Raw genomic sequence first — 18,274 nt, forward strand, 5'->3', positions numbered from 1 at the left:
AGATAGAGAGACAAAGAAAGGCAGAGAGGCAGAGAGACACTGAGAGAGGGAGAAGGAATGCTTGTGACCTTTTAGAATCAGCTGAGTATTTGTGTTGAGGAAGATCTGCTCTTTGCGAAAAATAGAAATGGCTCTGTCAAGTGGACCAGGGCAGACAACCACCAGAGGAATCTGAACTTTACCTCTCTTCTCAGTTCACCTTTGTTTGCAATTTCTCACAGCTATATTTTTCATTTTTCAGTGTCTGATTTTGCATAGGACGCTTTTTTCCTGAATTGTTTCTATATGCTACAATGCAGACCTGCCAAGCCACATTTGCCCAGCAGTGCAATAATGATGCACCTGTTACGGGGTTACTAAGTGATGTTTGCTTCAATGTGAAGCTTGATCCTCAAGGAGGCAACACATGCCTGGTACCATAAACCAAATCATAACCCCATGGCTGGAGTGGTCATAGGTCCTAAGTGGGGCTCCTACTAATGTTTTACTAAGTGGTCATGTTGTCAAATTGCTTTCTAAATGTTCATATTTCTACCCATGAATTTGTGCTGTTCTTCACCTTCATCTTTTTTCATTGGGCATTAGTTAATGTTGAGACTCTTAACTGATCAAAATGGAAAATAATTGACTGTGAGTGCTCAATAATTGATGCAATTTCCATATCACCCCACTACCCAAAGCTCAGGAAACAGAACAGAACAGGGAATAGAAAGAATTTAAAAGCTAGAGGATCTGGAGGAGTGCTGTGAAATTGTCCTCTGTGAATCTTGCCCTCTGCGTTTGGCTTGGTTGTTGTGCAAATGAACTCATATCATCCGTGATCACCTATAGAAAAACTACATGAGATCAAGCCCATTAATATTTTAGCATGGATGGGGGCATGTCCTGAGATCCCATCTTGCCTGAAGAGCGATTGGCAATTGATGGCATCTGGATGAGTCAGGGTTTTTATTAATTTGGTTTATGTTCATGGTTAGGTTTCCCATGCCCTTGTGGATGGAATAACACTCATGCAGAAATGAGTACCACAAATTATCCTGAGTGGTTTTTGTTTTTTAAAAAGGCTTGAAGTTGTGATGTAGCTGTGTTAGGGCACCTATGGTGTGTTGGAGGGGGTACTGGCAAGTGTAGTAGATCAAGATACATTATATTTTTGAAATCTCCAAAGAATAAAAATATCATGTAAAACAAGCAAAAGCATGAAAAGTAAATCAAGGACAGAAAATGACACTGGAAGAGCCAATGATTGTCTAGTTGAAGCTCTAAAACCAGATAATTCAGGAATAATGAACCAATATTTAAGGACATTATATTTGAGTATTTCCCATTACACCTGAAGGATACCAGTTCTCATATCCAAGACCTATTTACTCCAAGAATGAGTTTTTAAAAAATTCTTCAGACCAACTTGTAATGTCTTTTCATTATACCTATAGTTTAGTGCATCTCCCTACCATCATTAGAAATCATCATTAGAAACAGCAGCGACAATAAAATCAATGTAGAGAGTCAATGACACAGAGTTGGTTCCTTCAAAATATAAACAATATTGACAAAATTTAGTTAACCTAACCAAAAGAAAGAGGAAATGTAAAAACTAATTCAGCAAGACATGAAAAAGGAGTCATAATGAGAGGCAACAGTGAAATTAAGAAAATTATTAGAGTTTACCTTGCAGATTCCAAAAAACTGGAAAATTTAAAAGATATTCATGAATTTAAAATTTTTTTGTTAAATTTTTCCATTCATTTGCACACCAATCGAAAATCCTCCTCTTCACTCTTCCCATCCCCCCAGCCTTTCACTTACACACCACCTGCCCCCCCACTACCTCCCTCACAAGAAGGCAAGGCCTCTTATGGGGAGGCACAGCAAGCAGAGCAAGTCTAAAGCCTTTCCCCTGCCTCAAGGCTGCATCATAGGTAGTGGTCTCCAAAAAGCCTGCTCAGGCACCAGGGATGGGTTCTGAATCTGTAGATTGCTTTTGGTAAAATTGTCATTTTTACTATGTTAATCCTATCTATCCATGAGCATGGGAGATCTTTCCATTTTCTGATATTTTCTTCAATTTTTTTCCTTCAGGGACTTAAAGTTCTTATCATACAGGTTCTTCACTTGCTTAGTTAGAGTTTCCCCAAGATATTTTATATTATTTGTGGCTATAGTAAAGGGTGATGTAGCTAGAGTTTTCCTGCCTTGTCCACAGTCAGGACAAATCTTTGTCACCTGCCAGTCCCACAGCCGCTCAGACCCAACCAAGTAAACACAGAGACTTATATTGCTTACAAACTGTATGGCCATGGCAGGCTTCTTGCTAACTGTTCTTATAGCTTAAATTAACCCATTTCTATAAATCTATACCTTGCCACGTGGCTCGTGGCTTACTGGTGTCTTCACATGTGGCTTGTCATGGTGGCGGCTGGCTGTTTCTCTGACTCAGCCTTCCATTTCACAGAATTCTTCTCCTCCTTGTCCTGCCTATACTTCCTCCTGCCTGATCCATTGGCTGATCAATGTTTTATTTATTGACCAATCAGAGCAACAGATTTGATACACAGACCATCCCACAGCAGGGTGATGTGAAGTTTCTCTGATTTCTTTCTCAACCCTTTTATCATTTATATGTAGGAGGGCTACTGATTTTTTTGAGTTAATCTTGTATCCTACCACCTTACTGAAGGAGTTTATCAGCTATAGGAGTTTCCTGGTAGAATTTTTGGGATCACATATGTACACTATCATATCATTTACAAATAGTGAAAGTTTGACTTCTTCCTTTCCAATTTGTATTCCTTTGATCTCAATTTGTTGTCTTATTGCTCTAGCTAAAACTTCAAGTACTATATTGAATAAATATGAGAAGAGTGGATAGCCTTGTCTTGTTCCTGATTTTAGTGGAATCGCTTTGAGTTTCTCTCCATTTAATTTGATGTTGGCTGTCGACTTGCTGTAAATTAACTTTATTATGTTTAGGTATGCTCCTTGTATTCCTGATCTCTCTAGGACATTTATCATGAAGGAGTGATGGATTTTGTCAAACTCCTTTTAAGCATCTAATGAAATGATCAATGGTTTTTTTTCTTTCAGTTTGTTTACATAGTGTATTACATTGACAGACTTTCATATGTTGGACCATCCCTGCATCTCTGGGATGAAGCCTACTTGATCATCATTCATAATTTTTTTTATGTGTTCCTGGAGTGTTTGCAAATGTTTTATTGTGTATTTTTTCATCAATTTTCATGAGGGAGATTGGTTTGTAATTTTCTTTCTTTGTGCATCTTTGTGTGGTTTGGGAATCAGAGTAACTGTAGCTTCATAAAAAGAGTTTGGTAGCATTCATTCTGTTTCTATTCTGTGGAACAACTTGAGTATTAGTATTATCTCTTCTTTGAAAATCTGGTAGATTTCTGTGCTGAAACCATCTGGTCCTGGGTTTTCTTTGGTTGGGAGACTTTTTAATGACCATTTCTATTTCCTTAGGGGTTATTGGTATATTTAGATAGTTTATCTGGTCTTGGTTTAACTTTGGTATGTGGTATCTATCCAGAAAATTGTCCATTTCTTTCAGATTTTCCAATTTTGTGTAGTACAGGTTTTTGAAGCATGATCTGATGATTCTCTGGATTTCCTCATTGTCTGTTGTTATATCTCCCTTTTCATTTCTGATTTTGTTAATTTGGATGCTCTTTCTCTGCTTTTTGGTTAATTTGGATATGGGTTTGTCTATCTTGTTAATTTTCTCAAAGAACCAACTCTTTGTTTCATTGATTCTTTGTATTGTTCTCTTTGTTTCTATTTTTATTGATTTCAGCCCTCAATTTGAATATTTCTTGGCATCTATTCCTCCTCGGGGACTTTGTTTCTTTTTGTTCTAGAATTTTCAGATGTACTGTTAAGTCACTAGAGGAAAATTTCTCCATCTTTTTGATGTGGGCATTTAGTGCTATGAATTTTCCTCTTAGAACTGCTTTCATAGTGTCCCACAAGTATAGATGTAACCAACCATCTTATTAAATAAGAAACACAGAACCAATGTAAAGGAGAAAGCCGAGAGGTCAGAGCTCAGAGCTAAAATCTTACCCTTCCTCCTGCGGTGCTCCTACTTCTCTGAAAAAGACCTACTTCCTGTGTGTATGTCTTTACATAGTCTTTCTGTTCTGCCTTCTCATTGGTTGTAAACCCAAACACGTGACTGCCTCATCACTGCCTGTATGCAGAGCCCTCCAGGTCTTAAAGGCATGTGTCTCCAATGCTGGCTGTATCCCTGAACACACAGAGATCTACCTAGCTCTTCTTCCAAGTGCTGGGATTAAAGGTGTGCGCCACCACCGCTACGCTCTTGCTATGGCTCTAATAGCTCTGACCCCTGGGCAACTTTATTTATTAACATAAAATTAAAATCACATTTCAGTACAAATATATTTCCCCTTTTCTATTTTAATAAAAAGAAAAAGAAAGGTTATAACGAACCAAAGAAAAACTATATACAAAAGTACAATAACTACATACAATATATACAAGTAATAAATACCTAAACAATGTCTAGTCCATTTGTATTTGACAAATCAGAGAAAATAATTCCATTTTCTATCCTATTTTGGTAAGTCGAAAATATATCTAATTCACTTTCTATCCTAATTAATCTTCAACTATAACTAACTAACCTTCAACTATAACTAACTAATCTTCAACTCCCTCTGAGACCCAAGAAGAAAATAATATTAGCTAACAAAAATAAAAACAGGAAGTTAATGCAAGCAACTTCCAAAAAATTTGTGAGTTGACAGAAACAGCCAGCTGCCTGGACAGTCACCTGAGGTTTCTCCGCAGTGTTGGGGCATCATCTTCAACCTATAGGCTTAGCATATCTGACAGACTCATTTGTGAAGTAGGATGTACACAAGGTCAACAGTTCAACCTCACATTGGATGAGAGCAGTCCATGTACCAGAAACACCTGAATTCCACTAGTGCCCTGTCATGATTCAGGATTTTAAATTCCTGAAATTGTTGATGGTTTTTCAATTCAGCTGTCCATTCTTTTTGGCTGTGTATATATGGCTTCATCTCAGCATCCCCTTCTTCTCCACATCCCTCTATTTAATGCCAGTCTACTACTGAGAGGCGTGAGCTTTCAGCTGCTGTTCCATTGCATAACAGAAGCCATCGTCCCACTACCTGTTCAGCTGCCTTCGAAGAAAAGGGCACTGTACCTTTTTTGGATTGCGAAGGCCACTTCAGGGATGGGGCCATATTGTCCCGGCCTCAGAAGATGCCTTTTGATAAAGCCATAACCACACTTGTTTTGGCAAGAATCAGTAGTCCTTTGTTTCATGTTCTGTCTGTCCATTTTGTCCTGTTGATTCAAGGATACTTTGTTGTCCAGTGGCTATCTTTTGCCACAATGAAACTTAACTCCATATGCAGTTTCTTCAATGCCCATATCTTCTCTGAAGTAGATTGGTACTGCCAGGAGCCAACATGTCTCAAAAAAGAAAAATTTCTAAGTTATTAAAACATTTTAAATGCCATATTCTGTAGATCTCTGAAGGGTTTGAAGATGACTTGTCTATCTAAAATATATCTGCTCAATTTTTAAAACATATTTAATATTACTACAAGTTCTATCTTAATGTCTAACTACTAACTTTCATTTCTTTATACCCTAATAGTTGGTAATAATAACATTCAAGGATCAGAAAATTGTATTACATTGTTAAATGAATGGTATAAATACAATTAGAAATATACATATAGCATTTTCTATCAATATCAATTTCAAATTTGTATACAATATAAAACAACCCAATCCAATGTAAAATATTTAAAATTAGTAATTGTCTTTTTCTTTTCTTTCTTTTCTTTTCTCTTTTTTTAAAGAAGAACCTTAAATCTAATTTCCTTTGCTTAGCCTTTTTCCTAACCCTTGACAACAATTTGTAACCAACCCTCCTAAACAATGAAAATTATCCCAGATCCAAAACCCATTAAAAGGACCAAAAACACACCCGCCCCACACCACCTCTTTGGGAATGTGGGCGTCATATTCTTAAAATTGCTTCCTGCTGGGTATGGGTGAGGTTATCTTTATCCTGAAAGAAAAATTTTAGGTTAATTGTCAAATTCTAGGAAAAGTAACTATATCCTTCATTATCCAGTTTGTGTATAATGCCAAAGTTCATGGTTTAACTCAAGTCCTTATTTGAGTAGTCTTTGAGACTGGATAATCTCAGGTAGTCATCTCAAAATTGCTCTGAGCACCTTGTAGTTGAAAGCTGATCTGTAGATGATATTTGTCAGCTTAATGATATTATTATTGTCCACATGGAATTGTTGTTGTTGTGGGGCCCCATCTTCTTCCTGGAGACTTCAGTTGATGTTAGGCCTGGCCATGATTACCTGCAGAAAACTGATAAGAAACTTGAACACAAAGACATCTATATGCAGCTAATTAAAGCCTTTTTTCTAGAATTAGTTAGTACTCTATATGACCATTCATATCTTAACAAAATTTAAAATGTATATATATCTATATATATTAATCTTGTAAATTTTGATATAAAATTCATACTTTAAGAAAAGTTTAAAGAATCAGAATAGAATCAAAGAGTTGAGATTAATAATAGAATAGTCCCTTAATTAATTTGGCTTTTGTCCTGTCCCATAGCAGAAGATGGCTCTTTTATTCTGGCACAATACAGGGAATTTGCATTTTCCTTTTAACAACATGCTTGAGTTTAAAGAAGGAGAGAGCCATTCTCCAACTCCAAAGTCAGCTTTAAATTTTAATTGAACTGGGACTATTAGAAGACCAATAGTGTTAAATCTTTAGAGAAAAGCAGAAACAAACATTTAGGAGGACATAAAATTTCTTAGATAATATATACCCATATGCTGTTTCCCTCTGTTTCCTGGGATAGATGATTTGTCCCTTTTCTTCAGTTGTCTCATTTTTCCAGGGTTCTTCAGATTTCTTAACCTTCATTCTCCTGAAAGACAAAAACAAAAACCTTTTCCCAAGACTAATTTTGGGGAGGTTCCTTTGTGGCCAGTTATTTTCGGATTAAATGAAAAGGCATGTGTTACTGGTACAAGTTAGTTTAAATTGGATGTTCATGCTGGTTGATGAACTATCACCTCTTCTAATTAAGAGGTCTCTCTTATTCAAATCGAACCTTTATCAATTTTGATGGTACCCATAGCTTATCATCTCCTGTAGAAACAAAAGCAAAACCTCATCCCCAACGTAATACATACCCTCGTTTCCATTCTGAGGTCAGCATATGCTTAAAGTATATAGGCTTATTTAATTCTGTAGTTTTTTCTATTATCCATTGTCTCTCTGCAGCTGTTGTTCCTTTCTCATTGGCATTGAGAAAATTCAAAGTTAATAGAGCATTATGCAGTCTATTTCTGGGTTTTTTTGTTACCCCTTTCTGTTTATTTAGCATATCCTTTAGAGTTCTGTTTGACCTTTCTATAACTGCTTGACCTGTAGGATTATGTGGTATACCTGTAATATGCTTTATATTGTAATAAGCAAAAAACTGTTTCATTTTAACAGAGACATATGATGGAGCATTGTCAGTTTTGATTTGTGCAGGTATACCCATGATGGCCATAACTTCTAGCAAATGAGTGATTAGAGAATCAGCTTTTTCAGAACTGAAAGCAGTTGCCCATTGAAATCCTGAATAAATATAGATGGTGTGGTGTACATATTTCAATGTTCCAAATTCTGCAAAGTGAAACATGTCCATCTGCCAGATTTCATTCCTCTGAGTACCCTTTGGGTTACATCCTGCTGGTAATGGCATTTGATTGTAGAAGGAACAAGTAGGACATTTCTTTACTATTTCTTTGGCTTTTTGCCAGGTTATGGAAAATCTTTTTTTAAACCTTTACTATTGACATGATATTTTTATGAAATTCTGAGGCCTCCAGCACTTTTCCTATCAATAATTTATCAATCTCATCATTGCCTTGTGCTAGAGGGCCTGGCAGACCAGTATGTGATCAGATGTGAGTTATATATAAAGGATGACTCCTTTTCCTGATTGTATCTTGTAATTGAATGAATAGTGAAGTTAATTCTGAAGCATCAGGGATAAATTCTGCAGTCTCAATATGTAATACCACTCTTTCAGCATACTGAGAGTCAGTTACTATGTTGAGAGGTTCTGAAAAAATCCATTAATACCAACAGAATAGCATACAATTCTGATTTTTGAACTGAATCATAAGGACTTTGAACCACTTTACTTAAATTTTCTGATTTGTAACCTGCCTTTCCTTGTTTGTTGGCATCTGTATAAAATGTACAAACTCCAGATATGGGTTTTTGCTGTACAATTCGAGGCAAGATCCAACCAGCTCTCTTTATAAGATCAATTCTATTGCTTTTGTGATATTTGCTTGACCTGTCCAGCAGGCCAGGTTATTAGGTAGGACCTGAGGAGGCACTCCTGAAAGACCAATGGGGGTGAGAGAGAAAGGAGACCAACTGCGTAAAAAAGACAGAGTCAGTCTGAGTTGTGTCAAGGTCTCGTTTATTGCAAGGGGAAGCAGGTTTATATATGCTGGTAGATAGGAGAAATGAATAGGGGAAAAGGGTGGGGGATGAAAGTTTGAAGAATAGGGTCTGGGTGAGGTCTCTTTGAAGAATAGAGTCAGGATGAGGTCTCTTTGGTTCACTGCTTGTGCAACTGACCAGCCAAACATACTCCAGGAAGTTAATCTAAAAGTATATTAATCTAAAGGTACATTTTGTGTTTTTTTTCCGGGAGTTATTGTTATTTGTAACTTAGTAACAGTTGTCAAGGGTGTAATTACATCAGATCATCCAACCAAGAAAGGTCAGAGTGCAGTCATCCAACTTTAGGCTCCCAACAACTCCCCCTTCTGTCTTTAAAATGACCAAAGTGAGCCCCTGTCTTAGGCTATATGGAGTGCACCCTGTGTCTGGCAACGTGCCATGTTGAGCCAGTCTCCATGACCTCTGTACGTTGTGCCCCCAGCACAGGCCCCATCCTAATCCCCTCATTGAGTACCCTCTAGCTTTTAGTTGTAGGGGGTTTTTAGGGTCGTAGGACGCTGAACCTTAGCCTTTCACCTGTTTTGATAGTTTGATCTCGAGTTTCTAAACGATGGTAATGTATTGAGACAGTTTTTGATAGAGCCGAATCAATCTGATTTTTTTATGAATTGCGTTAGCCGTTGAAAAGTCCAAGGACCAAAGGTGAGGAGGAGAAGGAAAATAATCAGGGGGGCCAGGAGGGTGGGGATCAGGGTAGAAAGCCAAGGGGATTCTTTTAACCAGTCCTCAAACCAATTGTTTTGATTCTCAAAATCATGTTTTATTTGTGCCAATCTTTCTCTTAGTTTATCCATTGATTCTCTGGGCCAGTAGGACCCCTTGGTGCCTTGAGATAATAGCTCCCTTTATAGGGTGTCAGTGTTTGGTTACAGAGGTGGCTGTGGGTCAATGGGACCTTGTCCAAACAGGAACCTTGTCCGGAGACCTCAGGGAGTGTTAGCTTATGTGGCCTAGTTTGACACTTATTGCTCGGGAAGTGAGGTTACTGGCAGCAGACGGAAAGGCGATTCCTTCATAATAAGGGGGACTGGAGGTAAGGCAGAGCCAGCAACCCAAGGTTTGGTCTGGATTTGTGGTGTTTAGGGCCAGATAGGCTCCCTGGACCAAATCAAACAATCTATCTCTTGTTTCCCCAAAAGGAGTAAGGAGAGTGCCGTTACTGGAGTCTACGATGGTAGTCACGGTGCTTGGTGTAGGGTTGGGGGAGGTCTGGGTACAGAGTGATCACAGAGGGGGTACAGTTACGTCAACAGGTACATTCTTCCTGAAACCTCAAGTGTGGGGGGTATCAGGGCAGGAGTGGAGTTTACACAAAGGTCACAGTGGTCCTTCCTGGAATACCTGCAACTATCCCAGTCACAGTTGAGCACATCTCTTAACAGAAATCTCTTTACATTGTTATATGGTTGCAAGTGAGACTGAACAATGGCTAAGTCAGGTTGCTCTTGGAATTAGAATTTTAGTTTCTCATTTCCTGGTGTTTGAAGTTTCTCTTTTCCTGAGTCTTGGGGGTGTAAGCCTGAAGGGATAGGGTCTTTCATTCTCCCATTTTTTGTGGCAAATTTTAATCTTAAAATTATGGTATTACATTTAGTAACTCATGGCCTATTTTAGTAACTCATGGCCTGTAATGGCCATGCATAGTTCATGTATAATTAGCCATCTGGTCTCTATGCCAGGGAGTTTTCTTTTGACCCAGCATTTCAGCCTTTTCTGAACAAGGGAAATGGGACGATGTATTCTCTTCTGGAACTGCTTCAAGCTGGCATTGGGGCACCATTATCAGGGCCCCTCCCCCTAAAGGCTGAAAAGCTGGTCAAAGACTGGGCAGGGGGCATTTGTCAGTAGCATGTAGCTGCCTGACTGCATAGGGACAGAAAAGAATCATGTTAGCTAGGCTGGTCCACGTTAGCCTCTAGCACATCCTGAGCCCACAGTAGTCTGGAGCAGTGGAGTCAGCAACTGAAACTTGGAGGTGTCTGCCAGCCAAGTAGAAATCTGTTGAGACAGATTTAAACTAGGAACAGAAGTTAAAATTTATGAACTTATTTGGAACCCTTAGTAATGGGAAAAGCATTAGTCCCAAGACCAGGAGAGAGGAAAAATACCATCTTTAGGAATACTTATCTGGGGTCCTTTCGACCTCTGTGAAGTGGGTTTATGTTTTTATGACTCTTTTGATCCTTTGAGGCCTTTTTGCAAAATGACATAAAAGTTTTAGATACATTAGTATTACCAATCTATACTGAAATCCATATTGTAGACAAAGCAGGTAATGGGTATCTGTAAAACAGCAGAAGTGAACTCATACTTCTGAGTCCCAACAAGAACTACAGACTTGGGCATTTTTCTTTTGTCCAGAAAGCTAGGTATAAGTAGACATATTTAGATGACATCTAAAACAAATCCAAAATGTTGGGCTTGTGACTGAACAGTAAGTAGTCATTACTCTATCAGCTCATCAGGACTTTTAAATGTCAAGCACTGAACCATAGAACAGGAGAGTAATCTGAAACATATCTCATTTTAGACTTATATCTGAACCTTTATGACTTGTTTAAACTTTTATATCTTAGAACATTTTTTAAAAGTGAGCTAACAAGCTAGCTATGGCCTTGCAGAAGGATCTGGTTGTCTGGTGCTGCCATGCTGACAAAGTTAGAGCTAGTCTAGCCATCAGTACTGTCAGAGATCTGAGAAGGATAAACTATATCTGAGTGCAGACCAAGAAGCATCCAATCCTATAAATTACAGGGACCAATCCCTACCCAGGTCTCCATAGTGTTGGAGGCACCAGTCAGAACAGCATCAATCTTCTTCCGCCATCAAGCCCATAAGGCAGAGTACTTTTTCTGTGGAATAGGGACACGGAAGACTGACAGTGTTCTACTGCTTGTCCACAGTCTGGGCTGGGTGGCAGGTGTTGCACTGGGGCATCCTGCCCTGTGGTCAGCATTGTCATAATCCAGGCAGAGACGTTGTGGTGCCTCGTACATAATCTTCTTCAGAGACCTTGGGTCACTGCTAGGATCTGGAAGACTGTCTGATATAATAAACTTTTAGATCAACATTTAAATGCCATATTCTGCAGATCTCTGAAGTATGAGGGCTGTCCAGGTGTCTGAATAGACAAAGTTTGTTTCTAACTATTTGTTTCAAGCTCAACCCTGAAAACATATGCAAGGGACTGAATAAAAACAATGCCTTTAAGTTGAAGCTCTTCTAGCATCAAATACAGGTTCAGTAAAGAAATCAAAACAAAACATCAATATAAGACATATATATGTATCATCTTATCCAAATAACTTAAGCTTAACAAACTTAGCAAATACAATGAGGCTAGACAACATTCTTAAGCCTGAATGTATCTTGGGTAAGGAGAAACATTTTTAAGTCATTGGTTTTTAATTATAAAAACTGTCTTTAAAGGATTAAGATCTCTCAAATGTCTTCTGTAATAACAATGAAGTACCTTTTTTTTTTTTTTACTTTAAGGGGGAGAAAACATGGCATCCTCTTAATCTGAAACCAAGCTCCAGAGTACAAACAATCCCAAAGTTTAATATCTAGGACTCATTTATAATCTTTTTGGTTTTTTTTACTTAGAGGCTTGGATGATTTCTTTGACCCTACCTTTGGCAGCACATACATAGCCTGTCTGTTTTATTTTATTATGGCTGGTGTTTCCGGTGATCATCATCTGTCATTGGCAATTTTTAAAACTGCTAAGGTCCATCACTGCAACCAGACTCTTTTTGAAACTTTAGTCCTGCCATATATTTGCAAACCTCAGCTGTTTTTTTTTTTTTATGATTCTTTTATGTCTTTAAAATCATTATCATTTTACATGGGTAAATCTTAAATTACAAAGTTTAGCTGCCAGAGCAAGGCATATTTCTGTGTATAAAAAGCATTGATGTGCAGCTTTAATATTCATCAAATATCTTATTTATTAAACATATGTTGTTATCTATTTAAATTCTTTAGAAACTTGTTGAACACTTGGTAAAGACATAAGTATTTAGGTGTTACATATATATTTTTTAAAACAATGGTTACTTGTACACATACACACATTTGGATCCAAGTTACATACATACATACATACATACATACATACATACATACATACAGTTAAAACTTGCTTACATTTCCAAGTCACATACCTGTTCATATACACACATAAGCAGTTTGCAGAATCATTAGGCATTTTTAAGATGAAAACCAACCAGAATTAACTTTCAAATTCAGTATTTGCAGGTATAAGAAACAATAACAGTTTACTGACCTTTTATAACCTTTTATATCAAAGTCTTTCTTGTGATTTTCCTCAGTAATTATAGACAAGAAACTGTCAGTTAGCCTCATATAGGGAGTGACATTCCATTCTTGGAGCCAGATCCTGATCAGGTTTTAGCTCCCGGGGCAGGTCTTGGGAGTCCCATCCAACAGCATGGGAGATTCCATCCCCTGGCTGGGCCCACAGACCTGTCATCTGTGATCCTGGAAGGGCAGTTATATCTCCACCAGCCCCCACATTCTGAGCTCCTCAAGGCTCCAGCTGACTCCTGCCAGCTCCTCTCTGCTCCATTGCTCACAGGCTGCCTAGCCAGTGTCCGGAGCTGTTTTGGAGGATTTTTTTATTTTTTTATTTTTCTATGCCAGCAGGTGGATCTGCATGAGGAGGGTGATTCCATCATTAGTCTCCCGGGTCCTCTGCAAGGACCAGGGGTTTTTCATGCTTGATTTCCTTAAGAGGGTAAAGGGGGTAAATGGTTGGAGGGCAGCCAGGGCTGAAGGGACAAGGGGAGTAAGGGGAGTTTGAGAAAGAAGAGGTGGGGGTTGGAGCCCCAGTGTTGCTGGGGCAGGCAAAGTAGTAAGGAACAGCTTCACCCAGGCACCTGTGAAATCACATCAATCAACGTTAAAAGTCCCATCCCTCGGCCAGCCGACTCCAAAGGCTGGCCATTCCGAGGAACAGAGGTGATCCATTTCTTTTTCTTGCCTTCCAGAGAGGCATTGCAAGCCTGAGCGAGGACATCCTTCCGGTTATCTAAAGTCAAACTTAGGGGGGTAGTTAGTTGTTGCCCATATGGAGAGAGAAAGGTAGAGACAAAAGACAGACTCCAAAAAAACAAACACAAAGAAGACAAGGACAGACACAGTCTGCGCAGTAAATGCCAAATCAACCAGACAAAAGACAAGACACAATAACATAAAACATAGATCAAGCTCGTGTTTACCTCCAACTGGCCGAGTGGGGGTCCGGGGGGCACCCCAATCTTGGTGGAACCTCCAATGTTGGACCCCAAATTTTAGGGTCTCAAGTGGGTGCCCCAAGAACCCAGACTCCAGTCCAGTTGATGCAATAGCAGGAGGATTTATTAAGCTTCTATATAGAAGGGCTCCTCTGCTGCAAAGAGCAAGAGTCGCCATCAGGGGAGAAGCGGCCATTCTTGTTTTACTTTCATTTTTTGGCGGAGCGGCCGCTGCGGCTCCAGACTCATTATCAGGCATCAGGCAGGGGGGGTCTGAGAGAAACTCCTCCGCAAGGGTTAATAAATGTGAAACATGTCCGTCTCCCTCTGTTTTCTTTAAAATATCTCTAATCACACCATAAAAACTAAAAAGGGCATCAGGGAAATTTTCCCCATTTCTGAGCAATTTATTAATATCTTTTCCAACCCTGTTCCAAGTCAGAGGGTGAATGCCTGGGCCGTTAACTACCAACCAGGGGCCTTTCTCCTCCACAAAACAGAAAAATTTTATTAGATCCTTTCCCTTAACTCTTATTCCTCTCTCCCTAGGATTGCCTTTCATTTCCTTAATAAAGAGAACCTCTTTTGATAAACCATTTCCCATTCGTTATCAGACGACTGTATTTACCTCAAGACTTCCCGCGTTGCACGAGTGATGCAGTCCGGGCGTCTCTACCCTGCATGATCTGGAGCTCCGTTATTATCGGTCGCCCAGTAGGTCACCGTGGCTCAAGCCTCATGTTCAGGTGCCACTTGACCCGTCTAGCAGGCCAGGTTATTAGGTAGGACCCAAGGAGGCACCTCCTGAAAGACCAATGGGGGCAAGAGAGAAAGGAGATCAAGCGCGTAAAAAAGACAGAGTCAGTCTGAGTTGCATCAAGGTCTCGTTTATTGCAAGGGGAAGCAGGTTTATATATGCTGGTAGATAGGAGAAATGAATAGGGGAAAAGGGTGTGTGTGTGAAAGTTTGAAGAATAGGGTCCGGGTGAGGTCTCTTTGAAGAATAGAGTCAGGGTGAGGTCTCTTTGGTCCACTGCTTGTGCAACTGACCAACCGAACATACTCCAGGAAGTTAATCTAAAAATATATTAATCTAAAGGTACATTTTGTGTTTTTTTTTCCAGGAGTTATTGTTTTTTGTAACTTAGTAAAGGTTGTCAAGGGTGTAGTTATGTCAGATAATCCAAGCAAGAAGGTCAGAGCGCAATCATCCAACTTTAGGCTCCCAACATTTGCTGTTAATTTCTCCTAAAAAATTACTGCAAGCTCTTTGCCAAGGTTCACTTTCTGTCCATAATTTTTCATTGTCCTCCTTAGTTAAAGGTATGACAATTTCTGCTGGGTCTGTTCCTGCTAATTGACGAAGTCTCAATTTTCCTTTCCAAATCAAGTCAGAGATTTTTTTCCACATAAGTTTTTAATTTTTTATTTGGTTTATTTGGTAAAAATATCCACTCCAATATAATATCTCCCCTCTGCATTAATATTCCAGTAGGAGAACGCCTAGAAGGTAAAATAACCAAAATGCAATCCAGCTTTGGATCAATTCTATCCAAGTGCCCTTCATGTACTTTCTTTCCTACCAAGGCCAATTCTTTCTCAGATTCAGGTGATAATTCTCTTGGACTATTTACGTCCTTGTCACCTTCTAAGATTTTGAACAAATTATTCAGTTCATAATTTTTTACCCCCACAATAGTTCATAGATGAGAAATGTCTCCAAATAATCTTTGAAAGTCATTAAGAGTCTGTAGTCGATGTCTCCTAATTTGCACCTTTTGGGGTCTAATTTTTTGTAGCTCTATTTTATATCCTAAATAATTAATGGAATCTCCTCTTTGTATCTTTTCAGGAGCAATTTGTAATCCCCAGCAAGGCAAAATTTTCTTTACTTCTTCAAACATTCTTTCTAAAGTATATGCATTTGAGTCAGCTAGTAAAATATCATCCATATAATGATAAATTATAGATTTAGGAAATTTTTTTATGTATCACTTCCAATGGCTGTTGTACAAAATATTGGCACAGAGTTGGGCTATTCAACATTCCCTGTGGGAGGACCCTCCATTGAAATCTTTTAACCGGTTGAGAATTATTATAAATAGGCACTGTGAAAGCAAATCTTTCTCTGTCTTTTTCTTGTAAGGGTATTGAAAAGAAACAGTCTTTTAAATCAATAACTATGAGAGGCCATCCTTTTGGTAACAGAGTAGGCAAAGGAATTCCAGATTGTAGAGAGCCCATTGGCTGAATTACTTGGTTAATTGCTCTAAGGTCTGTTACTATTCTCCATTTACCAGATTTCTTTTTAATAACAAATACAGGAGAGTTCCAAGGGCTGGTTGATTCTTCAGTATGCTGATCATTTAACTGTTCTTCTACCAGCTCTTCTAAAGCTTGGAGTTTCTCTGTTGTTAAAGGCCATTACTGGACCCATACAGGCTTGTCTGTTAACTATTTTAAAGGTAGAGCTGTTGGTGTCTTTGGAAGATCATCAGTTGTTGTGCCCTGTTCTTGTATAATATGGATGGTTGGTGACCACTCATTAGAACAATATCTTCTAATATTTCTCTCAGAAACATGTGCTAGTTTATGATTTGTTTCTGAGATTGGAGGGATGTTAATCTGAGTATTCCATTGTTGCAACAAGTCTCGACCCCACAGGTTTATAGTTATGTTAGCCACATATGGTTTTAATTTTCCTTCCTGTTTTTCTGGACCTATACATTCCAGCCATCTTGCACTCTGTTTCACCTGAGATAATGTCCCAATTCCTAACAGTTAAACGTTTACCTCCTGAAGAGGCCAAGTTGGATGCCAAAATTCTGGTGCAATTATGGTAACGTCCGCACCTGTGTCTACCAGACCAGACAACAAAACACCATTTATTTTTATCGTTAATTTTGGTCTTCGTTCATTAATAGAAGTTTGCCAAAAAATTTTCTTTATGTTTTCTCCTGAATTTTCTGTTCTCTCTGTTTCATCATCCTGACCAGCATGATTTATTCCAATAGGCATTTGGTTATTTAATCGATCTGAGCAGGGGTTTCCTCTATGGCTGCAGGAAAAGTTTGAACTGGATTTGCTATGGAGGCCTGCATAAGGCCTCTCTGGGAGTTTCCCGAAGACTGAGGCAAAGGATTACCCTGTCTGTCCTTTGTTGATCTACATTCGTTGGTCCAATGTTTTCCCTTACCCCACCTTCTGCATACTCCAGAAGGAAGGGGCATTCTGTTGCCATTGTTCCTTGAAGAAACATTGTTTCTAGGAATGACCTGTCTACAGTCCCTTTTCAAATGTCCTTGCTTTCCACATCCAAAACATCAATGACATTCCACCCAGCAAAGGGGACGGATACTTGCTGGTTGTGGCATGCACTTTTGCAGGCTGAGTACAATAGAAGCCTTTCCTACCTGCGCAGAGGATTAACCTGAAACTTGTGCTCATGCTACCACCCCCAATCATTAGGATGGGTTGAGAGAGTAAGTAGAACTTTGAAGTGACACTGATGAAACATTACCTAGAAAGAGACCTCCCTTGGGCAAAAATTCGACCACTTTTACTGTTTAGGGCATAACACATGCCCTGTATATGCAGTTAGTCTCCTTTTGAGATCCTGTCTGGCCACCCACCTCCGCTGCTCCCAAAAGCCTCAGGGGACCTCTGAGAGTATGGACACACACACCTTTTGCAGTTCTTGAAAAACTTGGCTGACACTGCACACAAACATTGCCCAATCCTCAGCACTATCTTAGCTCTTAAAGCTGCAGGTATCAAGCTGTGGCTACACTGCACGAGCAAGTCAAAGTTGCTGTAGAGCCCAACCAGGAGTGGACCATGAGAGCCCACCCAGCCAAGCCTCTGTGAAACTGGCCATCTCAAAACGACCTCAGAATGGGGGCAACGGCTCAGCTCCCACTCTGCCTCCTGATGTCCTTCTGATTCTGTGGATGTGTACCTATACAGTTCCCACCCAGCATCTCTGACCCTGTCACGTAAATTAGTCTGGAGAAAAGACTTGTCCCAAGGCAGCTCCAATTCCTGGACAGCCATCAGTATAACTTAGCACCCCCTAGAGGGGCTCTGTTGTATCTCCTTCTGGTAGTGCTACTTGGGAATATGCCAGTCACATATCATCCCTCAGACATCATCATTCTGTGATGGAACTGCCTGCACCAATAAAACAGACTATAGTTCCTTTTGGAAATGGCCCCATCCAGTGACAGACTAAGGACAAGTGGCCAGAGGACAAGAGAACAATTTGGAGGGGGGGGACATATTCTTCAAGAAAGCATAGTCACTCTTCAGAATCAGATTGATTCATTGGCAGCAATGTTCCTCCCAAACCACAGAGGACTTGATTACTGCTGAAAAGGGGGCATATCCATGGTTTTAAATGAAGAATACTATGTTTTTGC

The 18,274-nt window shown here is 39.4% G+C and overlaps 2 protein-coding genes and 1 long non-coding RNA gene across 7 annotated transcripts in view; 1 reads left to right on the forward strand and 2 right to left on the reverse strand.

Annotated features, from left to right (window-relative positions):
• The window catches only part of LOC107399359 (3-beta-hydroxysteroid sulfotransferase-like), a 230,626-nt gene that overhangs the window by 158,095 nt on the left and 54,257 nt on the right, over positions 1 to 18,274 (reverse strand). The gene's annotated exons all lie outside the window — the stretch shown is intronic.
• LOC102927611 (3-beta-hydroxysteroid sulfotransferase-like) overlaps positions 1,847 to 18,274 on the forward strand; it is a 32,069-nt gene continuing 15,641 nt past the window's right edge. For 4 of the 5 annotated variants that reach the window (XM_076571455.1, XM_076571467.1, XM_076571468.1 and 1 more), the window contains exon 1: positions 9,482 to 9,631. The gene's annotated coding sequence lies outside the window, so the exon portion shown is untranslated. Of the gene's footprint in view, positions 1,988 to 9,481; positions 9,632 to 18,274 lie in introns of those variants that run through there. The other variant, XM_076571466.1, reaches the window with a different exon arrangement.
• LOC143273105 (uncharacterized) lies at positions 4,039 to 15,018 on the reverse strand. The gene is made up of 3 exons (XR_013051015.1): positions 12,887 to 15,018; positions 6,890 to 6,991; positions 4,039 to 6,411 (listed from the first exon to the last, which is right to left on the reverse strand). It is a non-coding gene; the product is annotated as an uncharacterized LOC143273105 (long non-coding RNA).

Source organism: Peromyscus maniculatus, chromosome 1, assembly GCF_049852395.1.
Source record: "Peromyscus maniculatus bairdii isolate BWxNUB_F1_BW_parent chromosome 1, HU_Pman_BW_mat_3.1, whole genome shotgun sequence".
Lineage (NCBI taxonomy): Eukaryota > Metazoa > Chordata > Mammalia > Rodentia > Cricetidae > Peromyscus > Peromyscus maniculatus.